Here is a 25,169-nt window from a genome sequence, read left to right as displayed (position 1 = left end):
TGTTTCCATCATATAACAGGAATAATTGCAACCAATTTGGAAAGTGATGGCCAATTCTACGTTCCGGGCAACCTAGGCTTCACTCTAGGGCGTTGCTCCACCAGATCGAGTAGTTAGTGCCTTAAAAGTCAACGCCAGAAGCATAAAATACAATATAAATACAACAGCTTTTCCATCGTTTAAAACGATTGATTGCGACCAGTATGAAACTTATGGTCATTTCTACTTTCCGAGCAACCTAGGCTTCACCCTAGGGCGTTGCTCCCACAGATTGAATAGTTAGGGCCTTAGAAGTCTACGCCCGAACCATAAAATGCAAAAAAAATACAACAGTGTTTCCATCATATAACAGGAATAATTGCGACCAGTTTGAAAGTGATGGACAATTCTACGTTCCGGGCAACCTAGGCTTCACTCTAGGGCGTTGCTCCAACAGATCGCATAGTTAGTGGCTTAGAAGTCAACGCTAGAAGCATAAAACACAATATAAATACAACAGCTTTTCCACCGTATAAAACGAATAATTGCAACCAGTATGAAACTTATGGTCATTTCTACTTTGCGAGCAAGCTAGGCTTCACCCTAGGGCGTTGCTCCCACAGATTGAATAGTTAGGGCCTTAGAAGTCTACGCCCGAAACATAAAATGCAAAAAAAATACAACAGTGTTTCCATCATATAACAGGAATAATTGCGACCAGTTTGAAAGTGATGGACAATTCTACGTTCCGGGCAACCTAGGCTTCACTCTAGGGCGTTGCTCCAACAGATCGCATAGTTAGTGCCTTAGAAGTCAACGCTAGAACCATAAAACACAATATAAATACAACAGCTTTTCCACCGTATAAAACGAATAATTGCAACCAGTATGAAACTTATGGTCATTTCTACTTTGCGAGCAACCTAGGCTTCACCCTAGGGCGTTGCTCCCACAGATTGAATAGTTAGGGCCTTAGAAGTCTACGCCCGAAACATAAAATGCAAAAAAAATACAACAGTGTTTCCATCATACAACAGGAATAATTGCGACCAGTTTGAAAGTGATGGACAAGTCTACGTTCCGGGCAACCTAGGCTTCACTCTAGGGCGTTGCTCCAACAGATCGAATAGTTAGTGCCTTAGAAGTCAACGCCAGAAGCATAAAATACAATATAAATACAACAGTTTTTCCATCGTATGAAACAAATAATTGCAACCAGTATGAAACATATGGTCATTTCTACTTTCCGAGTAACCTAGGCTTCACCGTAGGGCGTTGCTCGAACAGATTGAATAGTTAGGGCCTTAGAAGTCAACGCCGGAAGCATAAAATGCAATAAAAATACAACAGTGTTTCCATCGTATAAAACGAATAATTGCAACCAGTAAGAAACTTATGGTCATTTCTACTTTCCGAGCAAGCTAGGCTTCACCCTAGGGCGTTGCTCCAACAGATTCAATAGTTAGGACCTTAGAAGTGAACGCCCGAACCATAAAATGCAAAAAAAATACAACAGTGTTTCCATCATATAGCAGGAATAATTGCATGCAGTTTGAAAGTGATAGCCAATTCTACGTTCCGGGCGACCTACGCTTCTCTCTAGGGCGTTGCTCCGCCAGATCGAATAGCTAGTGCCTTAGAAGTCAACGCCAGAAGCATAAAATACAATATAAGTACAACAGTTTTTCCATCGTATAAAACGAATAATTGCAACCAGTATCAAACTTATGGTCATTTCTACTTTCCGAGCAACCTAGGCTTCACCCTAGGGCGTTGCTCCAACAGATTGATTACTTAGGGCCTTAGAAGTCTACGCCCGAACCATAAAATGCAAAAAAAATACAACAGTGTTTCCATCATTTAACAGGAATAATTTCGACCAGTTTGAAAGTGATGGCCAACTCTACGTTCCGGGCAACCTAGGCTTCACTCTAGGGCCTTGCTCCAACAGATTGAATAGTTAGGGCCTTAGAAGTCAACGCCCGAACCATAACATGCAAAAAAAATACAACAGTGTTTCCATCATATATCAGGAATAACTGCAACCAGTTTGAAAGTGATGGCCAATGCAACGTTCCGGGCAACCTAGGTTTCACTCCATGGCGTTGCTCCACCAGACCGAATAGTTACGGCCTAAGAAGTCAACGCCAGAAGCATAAAATACGATATAAGTACAACAGCATTTCCATCGTATAAAACGAATAATTGCAACCAGTATGAAACTTATGGTCATTTCTACTTTCCGAGCAACCTAGGCTCCACCCTAGGGCCTTGCTCCAACAGATTGAATAGTTAGGGCCTTAGAAGTCAACGCCCGATCCATAAAATGCAAAAAAAATACAACACTGTTTCCATCATACATCAGGTATAACTGCAACCAGTTTGAAAGTGATGGCCAATTCTACGTTCCGGGAAACCTAGGTTTCACTCCATGGCGTTGCTCCACCAGACGGAATAGTTACGGCCTAAGAAGTCAACGGCAGAAGCATAAAATACGATATAAATACAACAGCTTTTCAATCGTATAAAACGAATAATTGCAACCAGTATGAAACTTATGGTCATTTCTACTTACCGAGCAAGCTAGGCTTCACCCTAGGGCGTTGCTCCAACGGATTGAATAGTTAGGGCCGTAGAAGTCAACGACCGAACCATAAAATGCAAAAAAAATACAACAGAGTTTCCATCATATAACAGGAATAATTGCAACCAATTTGGAAAGTGATGGCCAATTCTACGTTCCGGGCAACCTAGGCTTCACTCTAGGGCGTTGCTCCACCAGATCGAGTAGTTAGTGCCTTAAAAGTCAACGCCAGAAGCATAAAATACAATATAAATACAACAGCTTTTCCATCGTTTAAAACGATTGATTGCGACCAGTATGAAACTTATGGTCATTTCTACTTTCCGAGCTACCTAGGCTTCACCCTAGGGCGTTGCTCCCACAGATTGAATAGTTAGGGCCTTAGAAGTCTACGCCCGAACCATAAAATGCAAAAAAAATACAACAGTGTTTCCATCATATAACAGGAATAATTGCGACCAGTTTGAAAGTGATGGACATTTCTACGTTCCGGGCAACCTAGGCTTCACTCTAGGGCGTTGCTCCAACAGATCGCATAGTTAGTGCCTTAGAAGTCAACGCTAGAAGCATAAAACACAATATAAATACAACAGCTTTTCCACCGTATAAAACGAATAATTGCAACCAGTATGAAACTTATGGTCATTTCTACTTTGCGAGCAACCTAGGCTTCACCCTAGGGCGTTGGTCCCACATATTGAATAGTTAGGGCCTTAGAAGTCTACGCCCGAAACATAAAATGCAAAAAAAATACAACAGTGTTTCCATCATATAACAGGAATAATTGCGACCAGTTTGAAAATGATGGACAAGTCTACGTTCCGGGCAACCTAGGCTTCACTCTAGGGCGTTGCTCCAACAGATCGAATAGTTAGTGCCTTAGAAGTCAACGCCAGAAGCATAAAATACAATTTAAATACAACAGCTTTTCCATCGTATAAAACGAATAATTGCAACCAGTATGAAACTTATGGTCATTTCTACTTTCCGAGCAACCTAGGCTACACCCTAGGGCGTTGCTCCAACATTTTGATTAGTTAGGGCCTTAGAAGTCTACGCCCGAACCATAAAATGCAAAAAAAATACAACAGTGTTTCCATCATTTAACAGGAATAATTTCGACCAGTTTGAAAGTGATGGACAATTCTACGTTCCGGGCAACCTAGGCTTCACTCTAGGGCGCTGCTCCACCAGATCGAATAGTTAGTGCCTTAGAAGTCTACGCCAGAAGCATAAAATACAATATAAATACAACAGTTTTTCCATCGTATGAAACAAATAATTGCAACCAGTATGAAACATATGGTCATTTCTACTTTCCGAGCAACCTAGGCTTCACCCTAGGACGTTGCTCCAACGGATTGAATAGTTAGGGCCTTAGAAGTCAACGCCCGAACCATAAAATGCAAAAAAAATACAACAGTGTTTCCATCATATAACAGCAATAATTGCAACCAGTTTGAAAGTGATGGCCAATTCTACGTTCCGGGAAACCTAGGTTTCACTCCATGGCGTTGCTCCACCAGACTAAATAGTTACGGCCTAAGAAGTCAACGGCAGAAGCATAAAATACGATATAAATACAACAGCTTTTCAATCGTATAAAACGAATAATTGCAACCAGTATGAAACTTATGGTCATTTCTACTTACCGAGCAAGCTAGGCTTCACCCTAGGGCGTTGCTCCAACGGATTGAATAGTTAGGGCCGTAGAAGTCAACGACCGAACCATAAAATGCAAAAAAAATACAACAGTGTTTCCATCATATAACAGGAATAATTGCAACCAATTTGGAAAGTGATGGCCAATTCTACGTTCCGGGCAACCTAGGCTTCACTCTAGGGCGTTGCTCCAACAGATCGAGTAGTTAGTGCCTTAAAAGTCAACGCCAGAAGCATAAAATACAATATAAATACAACAGCTTTTCCATCGTTTAAAACGATTGATTGCGACCAGTATGAAACTTATGGTCATTTCTACTTTCCGAGCAACCTAGGCTTCACCCTAGGGCGTTGCTCCCACAGATTGAATGGTTATGGCCTTAGAAGTCTACGCCCGAACCATAAAATGCAAAAAAAATACAACAGTGTTTCCATCATATAACAGGAATAATTGCGACCAGTTTGAAAGTGATGGACAATTCTACGATCCGGGCAACCTAGGCTTCACTCTAGGGCGATGCTCCAACAGATCGCATAGTTAGTGCCTTAGAAGTCAACGCTAGAAGCATAAAACACAATATAAATACAACAGCTTTTCCACCGTATAAAACGAATAATTGCAACCAGTATGAAACTTATGGTCATTTCTACTTTGCGAGCAACCTAGGCTTCACCCTAGGGCGTTGCTCCCACAGATTGAATAGTTAGGGCCTTAGAAGTCTACGCCCGAAGCATAAAATGCAAAAAAAATACAACAGTGTTTCCATCATATAACAGGAATAATTGCGACCAGTTTGAAAGTGATGGACAAGTCTACGTTCCGGGCAACCTAGGCTTCACTCTAGGGCGTTGCTCCAACAGATCGAATAGTTAGTGCCTTAGAAGTCAACGCCAGAAGCATAAAATACAATATAAATACAACAGCTTTTCCATCGTATAAAACGAATAATTGCAACCAGTATGAAACTTATGGTCATTTCTGCTTTCCGAGCAACCTAGGCTTCACCCTAGGGCGTTGCTCCAACAGATTGAATAGTTAGGGCCTTAGAAGTCAACGCCCGATCCATAAAATGCAAAAAAAATACAACAGTGTTTCCATCATATATCAGGAATAATTGCAACCAGTTTGAAAGTGATGGCCAATTCTACGTTCCGGGAAACCTAGGTTTCACTCCAGGGCGTTGCTCCACCAGTCCGAATAGTTACGGCCTAAGAATTCAACACCAGAAGCATAAAATACGATATAAATACAACAGCTTTTCCATCGTATAAAACGAATAATTGCAACCAGTATAAAACTTATGGTCATTTCTACTTTCCGAGCAACCTAGGCTTCACCCTAGGGCGTTGCTCCAACGGATTGAATAGTTAGGGCCTTAGAAGTCAACGCCCGAACCATAAAATGCAAAAAAAACACAACAGTGTTTCCATCATATAACAGTAATAATTGCAACCAGTTTGAAAGTGATGGCCAATTCTACGTTCCGGGCAACCTAGGTTTCACACCAGGGCGTTGCTCCACCAGACCGAATAGTTACGGCCTAAGAAGTCAACGCCAGAAGCATAAAATACGATATAAATACAACAGCTTTTCCATTGTATAAAACGAATAATTGCAACCAGTGTGAAAGTTATGGTCATTTCTACATTCCGAGCAACCTGGGCTTCATTCTAGGGCGTTGCTCCACCAGATCGAATAGTTAGGTCCTTAGAAGTAAACGCCAGAAGCATAAAATACGATATAAATACAACAGCTTTTCCATCGTATAAAAGCAATAATTGCAAACAGTGTGAAAGTAATGGTCATTTCTACGTTCCGGGCAACCTAGGCTTCACCCTACGGCGTTGTTCCACCAGATCGAATAGTTAGGGCCTAAGAAGTGAACGCCAGAAGCATAAAATACAATATAAATACAACAGCGTCTGCATCGTATAAAACGAATAATTGCAACCAGTGTGAAAGTTATGGTCATTTCTACATTCCGAGCAACCTAGGATCCACTCTAGGGCGATGCTCCACAAGATCGAATAGTTAGGTCCTTAGAATTAAACGCCAGAAGCATAAAATACGATATAAATACAACAGCGTTTCCATCGTATAAAACGAATAATTGCAACCAGTGTGAAACTGATGGTCATTTCTACTTTCCGAGCAAGCTAGGCTTCACCCTAGGGCGTTGCTCCAACGGATTGAATAGTTAGGGCCTTAGAAGTAAACGCCAGAAGCATAAAATACGATATAAATACAACAGCTTTTCCATCGTATAAAAGAATTAATTGCAACCAGTTTGAACGTGATGCTCATTTCTCCCTTCCGGGCAACCTAGGCTTCACTCTAGGGCGTTGCTCCACTAGATCGAACAGCTAGGGCCTTAGAAGTCAACGCCAGAAGCATAAAATACAATATAAATACAACAGCTTTTCCATCGTATAAAACGGATAATTGCAACCAGTAAGAAACTTATGGTCACTTCTACTTTCCGAGCAACCTAGGCTTCACCCTAGGGCGTTGCTCCCACAGATTGAATAGTTAGGGCCTTAGAAGTCTACGCCCGAACCATAAAATGCAAAAAAAATACAACAGTGTTTCTATCATATAACAGGAATAATTGCGACCAGTTTGAAAGTGATGGACAATTCTACGTTCCGGGCAACCTAGACTTCACTCTAGGGCGTTGCTCCACCAGATCGAATAGTTAGTGCCTTAGAAGTCAACGCCAGAAGCATAAAATACGATATAAATACAACAGCGTTTGCATCGTATAAAACGAATAATTGCAACCAGTGTGAAAGTTATGGTCATTTCTACATTCCGAGCAGCCTAGGATCCACTCTAGGGCGTTGCTCCACCAGATCGAATAGCTAGGTCCTTAGAAGTAAACGCCAGAAGCATAAAATACGATATAAATACAACAGCTTTTCCATCGTATAAGAGGAATAATTGCAAACAGTGTGAAAGTAATGGTCATTTCTACGTTCCGGGCAAGCTAGGCTTCACCCTAGGCCGTTGTTCCACCAGATCGAATAGTTAGGGTCTAAGAAGTGAACGCCAGAAGCATAAAATGCAATAAAAATACAACAGTTTTTCCAATGTATAACAGGATTAATTGCAACCAGTTTGAAAGTGATGGTCATTTCTCCTTTCCGGGCAACCCAGGCTTCACTCTAGGGCGTTGCTCCACTAGATCGAATAGCTAGGGCCTTAGAAGTCAACGCCAGAAGCATAAAATACGATATAAATACAACAGCTTTTCCATCGTATAAAAGGATTAATTGCAACCAGTTTGAACGTGATGCTCATTTCTCCCTTCCGGGCAACCTAGGCTTCACTCTAGGGCGTTGCTCCACTAGATCGAACAGCTAGCGCCTTAGAAGTCAACGCCAGAAGCATAAAATACAATATAAATACAACAGCTTTTCCATCGTACAAAACGAATAATTGCAACCAGAATGAAACTTATGGTCATTTCTACTCTCCGAGCAACCTAGCCTTCACCCTAGGGCGTTGCTCCCACAGATTGAATAGTTAGGGCCTTAGAAGTCTACGCCAGGACCATAAAATGCAAAAAAAATACAACAGTGTTTCCATCATATAACAGGAATAATTGCGACCAGTTTGAAAGTGAAGGACAATTCTACGTTCCGGGCAACCTAGTCGTCACTCTAGGGCGTTGCTCCACCAGATCGAATAGTTAGTGCCTTAGAAGTCAACGCCAGAAGCATAAAATACGATATAAATACAACAGCTTTTCCATCGTATAAAACGAATAATTGCAACCAGTATGAAACTTATGGTCATTTCTACTTTCCGTGCAACCTAGGCTTCACCCTAGGGCGTTGCTCCAACAGATTGAATAGTTAGGGCCTTAGAAGTCTACGCCCGAACCATAAAATGCAAAAAAAGTACAACAGTGTTTCCATCATATAACAGGAGTAATTTCGACCAGTTTGAAAGTGCTGGCCAATTCTACGTTCCGGGCAACCTAGGTTTCACTCGAGGGCGTTGCTCCACCAGACCGAATAGTTACGGCCTAAGAAGTCAACGCCAGAAGCATAAAATACGATATAAATACAACAGCTTTTCCATCGTATAAAACGAATAATTGCAACCAGTGTGAAAGTACTGGTCATTTCTACGTTCCGAGCACCCTAGGCGTCACTCTAGTGCGTTGCTCCACCACATCTAATAGCTACGGCCTTAGAAGTCAACGCCAGAGGCATCAAGTACAATATAAATACAACAGCGTTTCCATCGTATAAAACGAATAATTGCAACCAGTGTGAAAGTTACGGTCATTTCTACATTCCGAGCAACCTAGGATCCACTCTAGGGCGTTGCTCCACCAGATCGAATAGTTAGGTCCTTAGAAGTCAACGCCAGAAGCATAAAATACGATATAAATACAACAGCGTTTGCATCGTATAAAACGAATAATTGCAACCAGTGTGAAAGTTATGGTCATTTCTACATTCCGAGCAGCCTAGGATCCACTCTAGGGCGTTGCTCCACCAGATCGAATAGCTAGGTCCTTAGAAGTAAACGCCAGAAGCATAAAATACGATATAAATACAACAGCTTTTCCATCGTATAAGAGGAATAATTGCAAACAGTGTGAAAGTAATGGTCATTTCTACGTTCCGGGCAAGCTAGGCTTCACCCTAGGCCGTTGTTCCACCAGATCGAATAGTTAGGGTCTAAGAAGTGAACGCCAGAAGCATAAAATGCAATAAAAATACAACAGTTTTTCCAATGTATAACAGGATTAATTGCAACCAGTTTGAAAGTGATGGTCATTTCTCCTTTCCGGGCAACCCAGGCTTCACTCTAGGGCGTTGCTCCACTAGATCGAATAGCTAGGGCCTTAGAAGTCAACGCCAGAAGCATAAAATACGATATAAATACAACAGCTTTTCCATCGTATAAAAGGATTAATTGCAACCAGTTTGAACGTGATGCTCATTTCTCCCTTCCGGGCAACCTAGGCTTCACTCTAGGGCGTTGCTCCACTAGATCGAACAGCTAGCGCCTTAGAAGTCAACGCCAGAAGCATAAAATACAATATAAATACAACAGCTTTTCCATCGTACAAAACGAATAATTGCAACCAGAATGAAACTTATGGTCATTTCTACGTTCCGAGCACCCTAGGCGTCTCTCTAGGGCGTTGCTCCACCACATCTAATAGCTACGGCCTTATAAGTCAACGCCAGAGGCATAAAATACAATATAAATACAACAGCTTTTCCATCGTATAAAACGAATAATTCCAACCAGTATGAAACTTATGGTCATTTCTACTTTCCGAGCAACCTAGGCTTCACCCTAGGGCGTTGCTCCAACGGATTGAATAGTTAGGGTCTTAGAAGTCAACGCCCGATCCATAAAATGCAAAAAAAATACAACAGTGTTTCCATCATATAACAGGAATAATTGCAACCAGTTTGAAAGTGATGGCCAATTCTACGTTCCGGGCAACCTAGGTTTCCTCCAGGGCGTTGCTCCACCAGACCGAATAGTTACGGCCTAAGAAGTCAACGCCAGAAGCATAAAATACGATATAAATACAACAGCTATTCCATCGTATAAAACGAATAATTGTAACCAGTGTGAAAGTAATGGTCATTTCTACGTTCCGGGCAAGCTAGGCTTCACCCTAGGCCGTTGTTCCACCAGATCGAATAGTTAGGGCCTAAGAAGTGAACGCCAGAAGCATAAAATGCAATAAAAATACAACAGTTTTTCCATCGTATAACAGGATTAATTGCAACCAGTTTGAAAGTGATGGTCATTTCTCCTTTCCGGGCAACCTAGGCTTCACTCTAGGGCGTTGCTCCACTAGACCGAATTGCTAGGGCCTTAGAAGTCAACGCCAGAAGCATAAAATACAATATAAATTCAACAGTTTTTCCATCGTATAAAACGAATAATTGCAACCAGTATGAAACTGATGGTCATTTCTACTTTCCGAGCAACCTAGGCTTCACCCTAGGGCGTTGCTCCAACAGATTGAATAGTTAGGGCCTTAGAAGCCAACGCCGGAAGCATAAAATGGAATAAAAATACAACAGTGTTTCCATCGTATAAAACGAATAATTGCAACCAGTATGAAACTTATGGTCATTTCTACTTTCCGAGCAAGCTAGGCTTCACCCTAGGGCGTTGCTCCAACAGATTGAATAGTTAGGACCTTAGAAGTGAACGCCCGAACCATAAAATGCAACAAAAATACAACAGTGTTTCCATCATATAACAGGAATAATTGCAACCAGTTTGAAAGTGATGGTCAATTCTACGTTCCGGGCAACCTAGGCTTCTCTCTAGGGCGTTGCTCCACCAGATCGAATAGATAGTGCCTTAGAAGTCAACGCCAGACGCATAAAATACAATATAAATACAACAGCGTTTCCATCGTATAAAACGAATAATTGCAACCAGTGTGAAAGTTATGGTCATTTCCACATTCCGTGTAACCTAGGCTTCACTCTAGGGCGTTGCTCCACCAGATCGAATAGTTAGGTCCTTAGAAGTAAACGCCAGAAGCATAAAATACAATATAGATACAACAGCTTTTCCATCGTATAAAAGGATTAATTGCAACCAGTTTGAACGTGATGGTCATTTCTCCCTTCCGTGCAACCTAGGCATCACTCTAGGGCGTTGCTCCACTAGAACGAACAGCTAGGGCCTTAGAAGTCAACGCCAGCAGCATAAAATACAATATAAATACAACAGTTTTTCCATCGTATAAAACGAATAATTGCAACCAGTTTGAACGTGATGGTCATTTCTCCCTTCCGGGCAACCTAGGCTTCACTCTAGGGCGTTGCTCCACTAGATCGAACAGCTAGGGCCTTAGAAGACAACGCCAGAAGCATAAAATACAATATAAATACAACAGTTTTTCCATCGCATAAAACGAATAATTGTAACCAGTGTGAAAGTAATGGTAATTTCTACGTTCCGTGCAAGCTGGGCTTCACCCTAGGCCGTTGTTCCACCAGATCGAATAGTTAGGGACTAAGAAGTGAACGCCAGAAGCATAAAATACGATATAAATACAACAGCTATTCCATCGTATAAAACGAATAATTGTAACCAGTGTGAAAGTAATGGTCATTTCTACGTTCCGGGCAAGCTAGGCTTCACCCTAGGCCGTTGTTCCACCAGATCGAATAGTTAGGGCCTAAGAAGTGAACGCCAGAAGCATAAAATGCAATAAAAATACAACAGTTTTTCCATCGTATAACAGGATTAACTGCAACCAGTTTGAAAGTGATGGTCATTTCTCCTTTCCGGGCAACCTAGGCTTCACTCTAGGGCGTTGGTCCACTAGACCGAATTGCTATGGCCTTAGAAGTCAACGCCAGAAGCATAAAATACAATATAAATTCAACAGTTTTTCCATCGTATAAAACGAATAATTGCAACCAGTATGAAACTGATGGTCATTCCTACTTTCCGAGCAACCTAGGCTTCACCCTAGGGCGTTGCTCCAACAGACTGAATAGTTAGGGCCTTAGAAGCCAACGCCCGAAGCATAAAATGCAATAAAAATACAACAGTTCTTCCATCGTATAAAACGAATAATTGCAACCAGTATGAAACTTATGGTCATTTCTACTTTCCGAGCAAGCTAGGCTTCACCCTAGGGCGTGGCTACCAACAGATTGAATAGTTAGGACCTTAGAAGTGAACGCCCGAACCATAAAATGCAAAAAAAATACAACAGTGTTTCCATCATATAACAGGAATAATTGCAACCAGTTTGAAAGTGATGGCCAATTCTACGTTCCGGGCAACCTAGGCTTCTCTCTAGGGCGTTGCTCCACCAGATCGAATAGATAGTGCCTTAGAAGTCAACGCCAGACGCATAAAATACAATATAAATACAACAGCGTTTCCATCGTATAAAACGAATAATTGCAACCAGTGTGAAAGTTATGGTCATTTCCACATTCCGTGTAACCTAGGCTTCACTCTAGGGCGTTGCTCCACCAGATCGAATAGTTAGTGCCTTAGAAGTCAACGCCAGAAGCATAAAATACAATATAAATACAACAGCTTTTCCATCGTATAAAACGAATAATTGCAACCAGTATGAAACTTATGGTAATTTCTACTTTCCGAACAACCTAGGCTTCACCCTAGGGCGGTGCTCCAACGGATTGAATAGTTAGGGCCCTAGAAGTCAACGCCCGAACCATAAAATGCAAAAAAAATACAACAGTGTTTCCATCATATAACAGGAATAATTGCAACCAGTTTGAAAGTGATGGCCAATTCTACGTTCCGGGCAACCTAGGTTTCACTCCAGGGCGTTGCTCCACCAGATCGAATAGTTAGTGCCGTAGAAGTCAACGCCAGAAGCATAAAATACGATATAAATACAACAGCTTTTCCATCGTATAAAACGAATAATTGTAACCAGTATGAAACTGATGGTCATTTCTACTTTCCGAGCAACCTAGGCTTCACCCAAGGACGTTGCTCCAACAGATTGAATAGTTAGGGCCTTAGAAGTCAACGCCCGAAGCATAAAATGCAATAAAAATACAACAGTGTTTCCATCATATAACAGGAGTAATTGCAACCAGTTTGAAAGTGATGACCAATTCTACGTTCCGCGCAACCTAGGCTTCACTCTAGGGCGTTGCTCCACCAGATCGAATAGTTAGTGCCTTAGAAGTGAACGCAACAAGCATAAAATACAATATGAATACAACAGTTTTTCCATCGTATAAAACGAATAATTGCAACCAGTGTGAAAGTTATGGTCATTTCCACATTCCGTGTAACCTAGGCTTCACTCTAGGGCGTTGCTCCACCAGATTGAATAGTTAGGACCTTAGAAGTGAACGCCCGAACCATAAAATGCAAAAAAAATACAACAGTGTTTCCATCATATAACAGGAATAATTGCAACCAGTTTGAAAGTGATGGTCAATTCTACGTTCCGGGCAACCTAGGCTTCTCTCTAGGGCGTTGCTCCACCAGATCGAATAGATAGTGCCTTAGAAGTCAACGCCAGACGCATAAAATACAATATAAGTACAACAGCGTTTCCATCGTATAAAACGAATAATTGCAACCAGTGTGAAAGTTATGGTCATTTCCACATTCCGTGTAACCTAGGCTTCACTCTAGGGCGTTGCTCCACCAGATCGAATAGTTAGGTCCTTAGAAGTAAACGCCAGAAGCATAAAATACAATATAGATACAACAGCTTTTCCATCGTATAAAAGGATTAATTGCAACCAGTTTGAACGTGATGGTCATTTCTCCCTTCCGTGCAACCTAGGCATCACTCTAGGGCGTTGCTCCACTAGAACGAACAGCTAGGGCCTTAGAAGTCAACGCCAGCAGCATAAAATACAATATAAATACAACAGATTTTACATCGTATAAAACGAACAATTGCAACCAGTTTGAACGTGATGGTCATGTCTCCCTTCCGGGCAACCTAGGCTTCACTCTAGGGCGTTGCTCCACCAGATCGAATAGTTAGTGCCTTAGAAGTGAACGCCACAAGCATAAAATACAATATGAATACAACAGTTTTTCCATCGTATAAAACGAATAATTGAAACCAGTATGAAACTTATGGTCATCTCTACTTTCCGAGCAACCTAGGCTTCACCCTAGGGCGTTGCTCCAACGGATTGAATGGTTAGGGGCTTAGAAGTCAACGCCCGAAATATAAAATACAAAAAAAATACAACAGTGTTTCCATCATATAACAGGAATAATTGCAACCAGTTTGAAAGTGATGACCAATTCTACGTTCCGCGCAACCTAGGCTTCACTCTAGGGCGTTGCTCCACCAGATCGAATAGTTAGTGCCTTAGAAGTGAACGCCACAAGCATAAAATACAATATGAATACAACAGTTTTTCCATCGTATAAAACGAATAATTGAAACCAGTATGAAACTTATGGTCATCTCTACTTTCCGAGCAACCTAGGCTTCACCCTAGGGCGTTGCTCCAACGGATTGAATGGTTAGGGCCTTAGAAGTCAACGCCCGAAATATAAAATACAAAAAAAATACAACAGTGTTTCCATCATATAACAGGAATAATTGCAACCAGTTTGAAAGTGATGGCCAATTCTACGTTCCGGGCAACCTAGATTTCACTCCAGGGCGTTGCTCCACCACACCGAATAATTACGGCCTAAGAAGTCAACGCCAGAAGCATAAAATACGATATAAATACAACAGCTTTTCCATCGTATAAAGCGAATAATTGCAACCAGTGTGAAAGTTATGTTCATTTCTACATTCCGAGCAACCTAGGATCCACTCTAAGGCGTTGCTCCACCAGATAGAATAGTTAGGTCCTTAGAAGCAAACGCCAGAAGCATAAAATACGATATAAATACAACAGCGTTTGCATCGTATAAAACGAATAATTGCAAACGGTCTGAAAGATATGGTCATTTCTACATTCCGAGCAACGTAGGGTTCACTCTAGGGCGTTGCTCCACCAGATCGAATAGTTAGGTCCTTAGAAGTAAACGCCAGAAGCATAAAATACAATATAAATACAACAGTTTTTCCATCGTATAAAACGAGTAATTGCAACCAGTTTGAAAGTGATGGCCAATTCTACCTTCCGGGCAACCTAGGCTTCACGCTAGGGCGCTGCTCCACCAGATCGAATAGTTAGTGCCTTAGAAGTGAACGCGAGAAGCATGAAATACAATATGAATACAACAGTTTTTCCATCGTATAAAACGAATAATTGCAACCAGTATGAAACTTATGGTCATTTCTACTTTCCGAGCAACCTAGTCTTCACCCTAGGGCGTTGCTCCAACGGATTGAATAGTTAGGGCCTTAGAAGTCAACGCCCGAAATATAAAATGCAAAAAAAATACAACAGTGTTTCCATCATATAACAGCAATAATTGCAACCAGTTTGAAAGTGATGGCCAATTCTACGTTCCGGGCAACCTAGGTTTCACTCCAGGGCGTTGCTCCACCAGACCGAATAGTTACGGCCGAAGAAGTCAACGCGAGAAGCATAAAATACGATATAAATACAACAGCTTTTCCATCGTATAAAACGAATAATTGCAACCCATGTGAAAGTAATGGTCATTTCTACGCTCCGAGCACCCTAGGCGTCTCTCTAGGGCGTTGCTCCACCACATCTAATAGCTACGGCCTTAGAAGTCAACGCCAGATGCATAAAGTACAATATAAATACAACAGCGTTTCCATCGTATAAAACGAATAATTGCAACCTGTGTGAAAGTTATGGTCATTTCTACATTCCGAGCAACCTAGGATCCACTCTAGGGCGTTCCTCCACCAGATCGAATAGTTAGGTCCTTAGAAGTAAACGCCAGAAGCATAAAATACGATATAAATACAACAGCGTTTGCATCGTATAAAACGAATAATTGCAACCAGTGTGAAAGTTATAGTCATTTCTACATTCCGAGCAACCTAGGATTCACTCTAGGGCGTTGCTCCACCAGATCGAATAGTTAGGTCCTTAGAAGCAAACGCCAGAAGCATAAAATACAATATAGATACAACAGCTTTTCCATCGTATAAAAGGATTAATTGCAACCAGTTTGAACGTGATGGTCATTTCTCCCTTCCGGGCAACCTAGGCTTCACTCTAGGGCGTTGCTCCACTAGATCGAACAGCTAGGGCCTTAGAAGTCAACGCCAGAAGCATAAAATACAATATAAATACAACAGTTTTTCCATCGTATAAAACGAATAATTGTAACCAGTATGAAACTTATGGTCATTTCTACTTTTCGAGCAACCTAGGCTTCACCCTAGGGCGTTGCTCCAACAGATTGAATAGTTAGGGCCTTAGATGTCAACGCCAGAAGCATAAAATACAATATAAATACTACAGCTTTTCCATCGTATAAAACGAATAAATGCAACCAGTGTGAAAGTGATGGCGAATTCTACCTTCCGGGCATCTCAGACTTCACTATAGGGCGTTGCTCCACCAGATCGAATAGTTAGTGCCTTAGAAGTCAACGCCAGAAGCATAAAATACAATATAAATACAACAGTTTTTCCATCGTATAAAACGAATAATTGCAACCAGTATGAAACTTATGGTCATTACTACTTTCCGAACAACCTAAGCTTCACCCTAGGGCGTTGCTCCAACGGATTGAATAGTTAGGGCCTTAGAAGTCAACGCCCGTACCATAACATGCAAAAAAAATACAACAGTGTATCCATCATATAACAGCAATAATTGCAACCAGTTTGAAAGTGATGGCCAATTCTACGTTCCGGGAAACCTAGGTTTCACTCCAGTGCGTTGCACCACCAGACCGAATAGTTACGGCCTAAGAAGTCAACGCCAGAAGCATAAAATACGATATAAATACAACAGCGTTTCCATCGTATAAAACGAATAATTGCAACCAGTGTGAAAGTTATGGTCATTTCCACATTCCGTGTAACCTAGGCTTCACTCTAGGGCGTTGCTCCACCAGATCGAATAGGTAGGTCCTTAGAAGTAAACGCCAGAAGCATAAAATACAATATAGATACAACAGCTTTTCCATCGTATAAAAGGATTAATTGCAACCAGTTTGAACGTGATGGTCATTTCTCCCTTCCGGGCAACCTAGGCTTCACTGTAGGGCGTTGCTCCACTAGATCGAACAGCTAGGGCCTTAGAAGTCAACGCCAGAAGCATAAAATACGATATAAATACAACAGCTTTTCCATCGTATATAACGAATAATTGCAACCAGTGTGAAAGTAATGGTCATTTCTACGTTCCGAGCACCCTAGGCGTCTCTCTAGGGCGTTGCTCCACCATATCTAATAGCTACGGCCTTAGAAGCCAACGCCAGAGGCATAAAATACAATATAAATACAACAGCTTTTCCATCGTATAAAACGAATAATTCCAACCAGTATGAAACTTATGGTCATTTCTACTTTCCGAGCAACCTAGGCTTCACCCTAGGTTGTTGCTCCAACGGATTGAATAGTTACGGCCTTAGAAGTCAACGCCCGAACCATAAAATGCAAAAAAAATACAACAGTGTTTCCATCATATAACAGGAATAATTGCAACCAGTTTGAAAGTGATGGCCAATTCTACGTTCTGGGCAACCTAGGTATCACTCCAGGGCGTTGCTCCACCAGATCGAATAGTTAGTGCCGTAGAAGTCAACGCCCGAAGCATAAAATGCAATAAAAATACAACAGTGTATCCACCATATAACAGGAATAATTGCAACCAGTTTGAAAGTGATGACCAATTCTACGTTCCGCGCAACCTAGGCTTCACTCTAGGGCGTTGCTCCACCAGATCGAATAGTTAGTGCCTTAGAAGTGAACGCCACAAGCATAAAATACAATATGAATACAACAGTTTTTCCGTCGTATAAAACGAATAATTGCAACCAGTATGAAACTTATGGTCATTTCTACTTTCCGAGCAACCTAGTCTTCACCCTAGGGCGTTGCTCCAACGGATTGAATAGTTAGGGCCTTAGAAGTCAACGCCCGAACCATAAAATGCAAAAAAAATACAACAGTGTTTCCATCATATAACAGGAATAATTGCAACCAGTTTGAAAGTGATGGCCAATTCTACTTTCCGGGCAACCTAGATTTCACTCCAGGGCGTTGCCCCACCAGACCGAATAGTTACGGCCTAAGAAGTCAACGCCAGAAGCATAAAATACGATATAAATACAACAGCTTTTCCATCGTATAAAACGAATAATTGCAACCAGTGTGAAAGTAATGGTCATTTCTACGTTCCGAGCACCCTAGGCGTCACTCTAGGGCGTTGCTCCACCACATCTAATAGCTACGGCCTTAGAAGTCAACGCCAGAGGCATAAAGTACAATATAAATACAACAGCGTTTCCATCGTATAAAACGAATAATTGCAACCTGTGTGAAAGTTATGGTCATTTCTACATTCCGAGCAACCTAGGATCCACTCTAGGGCGTTGCTCCACCAGATCGAATAGTTAGGTCCTTAGGAGTAAACGCCAGAAGCATAAAATACGATATAAATACAACAGCGTTTGCATCGTATAAAACGAATAATTGCAACCAGTGTGAAAGTTATGGTCATTTCTACATTCCGAGCAACCTAGGATTCACTCTAGGGCGTTGCTCCACCAGATCGAATAGTTAGGTCCTTAGAAGCAAACGCCAGAAGCATAAAATACAATATAGATACAACAGCTTTTCCATCGTATAAAAGGATTAATTGCAACCAGTTTGAACGTGATGGTCATTTCTCCATTCCGGGCAACCTAGGCTTCACTCTAGGGCGTTGCTCCACTAGATCGAACAGCTAGGGCCTTAGAAGTCAACGCCAGAAGCATAAAATACAATATAAATACAACAGTTTTTCCATCGTATAAAACGAATAATTGCAACCAGTATGAAACTTATGGTCATTTCTACTTTTCGAGCAACCTAGGCTTCACCCTAGGGCGTTGCTCCAACAGATTGAATAGTTAGGGCCTTAGAAGTCAACGCCAGAAGCATAAAATACAATATAAATACTACAGCTTTTCCACCGTATAAAACGAATAATTGCAACCAGTGTGAAAGTGATGGCGAATTCTACATTCCGGGCATCCCAGGCTTCACTATAGGGCGTTGCTCCACCAGATCGAATAGTTAGTGCCTTAGAAGTCAACGCCAGAAGCATAAAATACAATATAAATACAACAGTTTTTCCATCGTATAAAACGAATAATTGCAACCAGTATGAAACTTATGGTCATTTCTACTTTCCGAACAACCTAGGCTTCACCCTAGGGCGTTGCTCCAACGGATTGAATAGTTAGGGCCTTAGAAGTCAACGCCCGTACCATAAAATGCAAAAAAAATACAACAGTGTTTCCATCATACAACAGCAATAATTGCAACCAGTTTGAAAGTGATGGCCAATTCTACGTTCCGGGAAACCTAGGTTTCACTCCAGTGCGTTGCTCCACCAGACCGAATAGTTACGGCCTAAGAAGTCAACGCCAGAAGCATAAAATACGATATAAATACAACAGCGTTTCCATCGTATAAAACGAATAATTGCAACCAGTGTGAAAGTTATGGTCATTTCCACATTCCGTGTAACCTGGGCTTCACTCTAGGGCGTTGCTCCAACAGATCGAATAGTTAGGTCCTTAGAAGTAAACGCCAGAAGCATAAAATACAATATAGATACAACAGCTTTTCCATCGTATAAAAGGATTAATTGCAACCAGTTTGAACGTGATGGTCATTTCTACGTTCCGAGCACCCTAGGCGTCACTCTAGGGCGTTGCTCCACCACATCTAATAGCCACGGCCTTAGAAGTCAACGCCAGAGGCATAAAGTACAATATAAATACAACAGCGTTTCCATCGTATAAAACGAATAATTTCAACCTGTGTGAAAGTTATGGTCATTTCTACATTCCGAGCAACCTAGGATCCACTCTAGGGCGTTGCTCCACTAGATCGAACAGCTAGGGCCTTAGAAGTCAACGCCAGAAGCATAAAATACAATATAAATACAACAGTTTTTCCATCGTATAAAACGAATAATTGCAACCAGTATGAAACTTATGGTCATTTCTACTTTCCGAGCAACCTAGGCTTCACCATAGGGCGTTGCTCCAACAGATTGAATAGTTAGAGCCTTAGAAGTTAACGCCAGAGGCATAAAATACAATATAAATACAACAGCTTCTCCATCGTATAAAACGAATAATTGCAACCAGTATGAAACTTATGGTCATTTCTACTTTCCGAGCAACCTAGGCTTCACCCTAGGGCGTTGCTCCAACGGATTGAATAGTTAGGGCCTTAGAAGTCAACGCCCGAACCATAAAATGCAAAAAAAATAGAACAGTGTTACCATCATATAGCAGCAATAATTGCAACCAGTTTGAAAGTGATGGCCCATTCTACGTTCCGGGCAACCTAGGTTTCACTCCAGGGCGTTGCTCCACCAGACCGAATAGTTACGGCCTAAGAAGTCAACGCCAGAAGCATAAAATACGATATTAATACAACAGCTTTTCCATCGTATATAACGAATAATTGCAACCAGTGTGAAAGTAACGGTCATTTCTACGTTCCGAGCACCCTAGGCGTCTCTGTAGGGCGTTGCTCCACCACATCTAATAGCTACGGCCTTAGAAGTCAACGCCAGAGGCAGAAAATACAATATAAATACAACAGCTTTTCCATCGTATAAAGCGAATAATTCCAACCAGTATGAAACTTATGGTCATTTCTACTTTCCGAGCAACCTAGGCTTCACCCTAGGGCGTTGCTCCAACGGATTGAATAGTTAGGGCCTTAGAAGTCTACGGCCGATCCATAAAATGAAAAAAAATACAACAGTGTTTCCATCATATAACAGGAATAATTTCGACCAGTTTGAAAGTGATGGCCAATTCTACGTTCCGGGTAACCTAGGCTTCACTCTAGGGCGTTGCTCCACCAGATCGAATAGTTAGTGCCTTAGAAGTCAACGCCACAAGCATAAAATACAATATAAATACAACAGTTTTTCCATCGTATGGAACAAATAATTGCAACCAGTATGAAACATATGGTCATTTCTACTTTCCGAGCAACCTAGGCTTCACCCTAGGGCGTTGCTCCAACGGATTGAATAGTTAGGGCCTTAGAAGTCAACGCCCGAACCATAAAATGCAAAAAAAATACAACAGTGTTTCCATCATATAACAGGAATAATTGCAACCAGTTTGAAAGTGATGGCCAATTCTACTTTCCGGGCAACCTAGATTTCACTCCAGGGCGTTGCCCCACCAGACCGAATAGTTACGGCCTAAGAAGTCAACGCCAGAAGCATAAAATACGATATAAATACAACAGCTTTTCCATCGTATAAAACGAATAATTGCAACCAGTGTGAAAGTAATGGTCATTTCTACGTTCCGAGCACCCTAGGCGTCACTCTAGGGCGTTGCTCCACCACATCTAATAGCTACGGCCTTAGAAGTCAACGCCAGAGGCATAAAGTACAATATAAATACAACAGCGTTTCCATCGTATAAAACGAATAATTGCAACCTGTGTGAAAGTTATGGTCATTTCTACATTCCGAGCAACCTAGGATCCACTCTAGGGCGTTGCTCCACCAGATCGAATAGTTAGGTCCTTAGGAGTAAACGCCAGAAGCATAAAATACGATATAAATACAACAGCGTTTGCATCGTATAAAACGAATAATTGCAACCAGTGTGAAAGTTATGGTCATTTCTACATTCCGAGCAACCTAGGATTCACTCTAGGGCGTTGCTCCACCAGATCGAATAGTTAGGTCCTTAGAAGCAAACGCCAGAAGCATAAAATACAATATAGATACAACAGCTTTTCCATCGTATAAAAGGATTAATTGCAACCAGTTTGAACGTGATGGTCATTTCTCCATTCCGGGCAACCTAGGCTTCACTCTAGGGCGTTGCTCCACTAGATCGAACAGCTAGGGCCTTAGAAGTCAACGCCAGAAGCATAAAATACAATATAAATACAACAGTTTTTCCATCGTATAAAACGAATAATTGCAACCAGTATGAAACTTATGGTCATTTCTACTTTTCGAGCAACCTAGGCTTCACCCTAGGGCGTTGCTCCAACAGATTGAATAGTTAGGGCCTTAGAAGTCAACGCCAGAAGCATAAAATACAATATAAATACTACAGCTTTTCCACCGTATAAAACGAATAATTGCAACCAGTGTGAAAGTGATGGCGAATTCTACATTCCGGGCATCCCAGGCTTCACTATAGGGCGTTGCTCCACCAGATCGAATAGTTAGTGCCTTAGAAGTCAACGCCAGAAGCATAAAATACAATATAAATACAACAGTTTTTCCATCGTATAAAACGAATAATTGCAACCAGTATGAAACTTATGGTCATTTCTACTTTCCGAACAACCTAGGCTTCACCCTAGGGCGTTGCTCCAACGGATTGAATAGTTAGGGCCTTAGAAGTCAACGCCCGTACCATAAAATGCAAAAAAAATACAACAGTGTTTCCATCATACAACAGCAATAATTGCAACCAGTTTGAAAGTGATGGCCAATTCTACGTTCCGGGAAACCTAGGTTTCACTCCAGTGCGTTGCTCCACCAGACCGAATAGTTACGGCCTAAGAAGTCAACGCCAGAAGCATAAAATACGATATAAATACAACAGCGTTTCCATCGTATAAAACGAATAATTGCAACCAGTGTGAAAGTTATGGTCATTTCCACATTCCGTGTAACCTGGGCTTCACTCTAGGGCGTTGCTCCAACAGATCGAATAGTTAGGTCCTTAGAAGTAAACGCCAGAAGCATAAAATACAATATAGATACAACAGCTTTTCCATCGTATAAAAGGATTAATTGCAACCAGTTTGAACGTGATGGTCATTTCTACGTTCCGAGCACCCTAGGCGTCACTCTAGGGCGTTGCTCCACCACATCTAATAGCCACGGCCTTAGAAGTCAACGCCAGAGGCATAAAGTACAATATAAATACAACAGCGTTTCCATCGTATAAAACGAATAATTGCAACCTGTGTGAAAGTTATGGTCATTTCTACATTCCGAGCAACCTAGGATCCACTCTAGGGCGTTGCTCCACCAGATCGAATAGTTAGGTCCTTAGAAGTAAACGCCAGAAGCATAAAATACGATATAAATACAACAGCGTTTGCATCGTATAAAACGAATAATTGCAACCAGTGTGAAAGTTATGGTCATTTCTACATTCCGAGCAACCTAGGATTCACTCTAGGGCGTTGCTCCACCAGATCGAATAGTTAGGTCCTTAGAAGCAAACGCCAGAAGCATAAAATACACTATAGATACAACAGCTTTTCCATCGTATAAAAGGATTAATTGCAACCAGTTTGAACGTGATGGTCATTTCTCCCTTCCGGGCAACCTAGGCTTCACTCTAGGGCGTTGCTCCACTAGATCGAACAGCTAGGGCCTTAGAAGTCAACGCCAGAAGCATAAAATACAATATAAATACAACAGTTTTTCCATCGTATAAAACGAATAATTGCAACCAGTATGAAACTTATGGTCATTTCTACTTTTCGAGCAACCTAGGCTTCACCCTAGGGCGTTGCTCCAACAGATTGAATAGTTAGGGCCTTAGAAGTCAACGCCAGAAGCATAAAATACAATATAAATACTACAGCTTTTCCATCATATAACAGGAATAATTGCAACCAGTTTGAAAGTGATGGCCAATTCTACGTTCCGGGCAACCTAGGTTTCACTCCAGGGCGTTGCTCCACCAGACCGAATAGTCACCGCCTAAGAAGTCAACGCCAGAAGCATAAAATACGATAAAAATACAACAGCTTTTCCATCGTATAAAACGAATAATTGTAACCTGTGTGAAAGTAGTGGTCATTTCTACGTTCCGGGCAAGCTAGGCTTCACCCTAGGCCGTTGTTCCACCAGATCGAATAGTTAGGGCCTAAGAAGTGAACGCCAGAAGCATAAAATGCAATAAAAATACAACAGTTTTTCCATCGTATAACAGGATTAATTGCAAACAGTTTGAAAGTGATGGTCATTTCTCCTTTCCGGGCAACCTAGGCTTCACTCTAGGGCGTTGCTCCAACGGATTGAATAGTTAGGGCCTTAGAAGTCAACGCCCGAAATATAAAATGCAAAAAAAATACAGCAGTGTTTCCATCATATAACAGCAATAATTGCAACCAGTTTGAAAGTGATGGCCAATTCTACGTTCCGGGCAACCTAGGTTTCACTCCAGGGCGTTGCTCCACCAGACCGAATAGTTACGGCCGAAGAAGTCAACGCGAGAAGCATAAAATACGATATAAATACAACAGCGTTTGCATCGTATAAAACGAATAATTGCAACCAGTTTGAAAGTGATGGCCAATTCTACCTTCCGGGCAACCTAGGCTTCACTCTAGGGCGTTGCTCCACCAGATCGAATAGTTAGTGCCTTAGAAGTGAACGCGAGAAGCATGAAATACAATATGAATACAACAGTTTTTCCATCGCATAAAACGAATAATTGCAACCAGTATGAAACTTATGGTCATTTCTACTTTCCGAGCAACCTAGGCTTCACCCTAGGGCGTTGCTCCAACGGATTGAATAGTTAGGGCCTTAGAAGTCAACGCCCGAAATATAAAATGCAAAAAAAATACAACAGTGTTTCCATCATATAACAGCAATAATTGCAACCAGTTTGAAAGTGATGGCCAATTCTACGTTCCGGGCAACCTAGGTTTCACTCCAGGGCGTTGCTCCACCAGACCGAATAGTTACGGCCGAAGAAGTCAACGCGAGAAGCATAAAATACGATATAAATACAACAGCTTTTCCATCGTATAAAACGAATAATTGCAACCAGTGTGAAAGTAATGGTCATTTCTACGCTCCGAGCACCCTAGGCGTCTCTCTAGGGCGTTGCTCCACCACATCTAATAGCTACGGCCTTAGAAGTCAACGCCAGAGGCATAAAATACAATATAAATACAACAGCTTTTCCATCGTATAAAACGAATAATTCCAACCAGTATGAAACTTATGGTCATTTCTACTTTCCGAGCAACCTAGGCTTCACCCTAGGGCGTTCCTCCAACGGATTGAATAGTTAGGGCCTTAGAAGTCAACGCCCGAACCATAAAATGCAAAAAAAATACAACAGTGTTTCCATCATATAACAGGAATAATTGCAACCAGTTTGAAAGTGATGGCCAATTCTACGTTCCGGGCAACCTAGGTTTCACTCCAGGGCGTTGCTCCACCAGACCGAATAGTTACGGCCTAAGAAGTCAACGCCAGAAGCATAAAATACGATATAAATACAACAGCTTTTCCATCGTATAAAACGAATAATTGTAACCAGTGTGAAAGTTATGGTCATTTCTACGTTCCGGGCAAGCTAGGCTTCACCCTAGGCCGTTGTTCCACC

Source organism: Calliopsis andreniformis, unplaced genomic scaffold (assembly GCF_051401765.1).
Source record: "Calliopsis andreniformis isolate RMS-2024a unplaced genomic scaffold, iyCalAndr_principal scaffold0014, whole genome shotgun sequence".
NCBI lineage: Eukaryota > Metazoa > Arthropoda > Insecta > Hymenoptera > Andrenidae > Calliopsis > Calliopsis andreniformis.
This window is presented reverse-complemented; position numbering follows the sequence as displayed.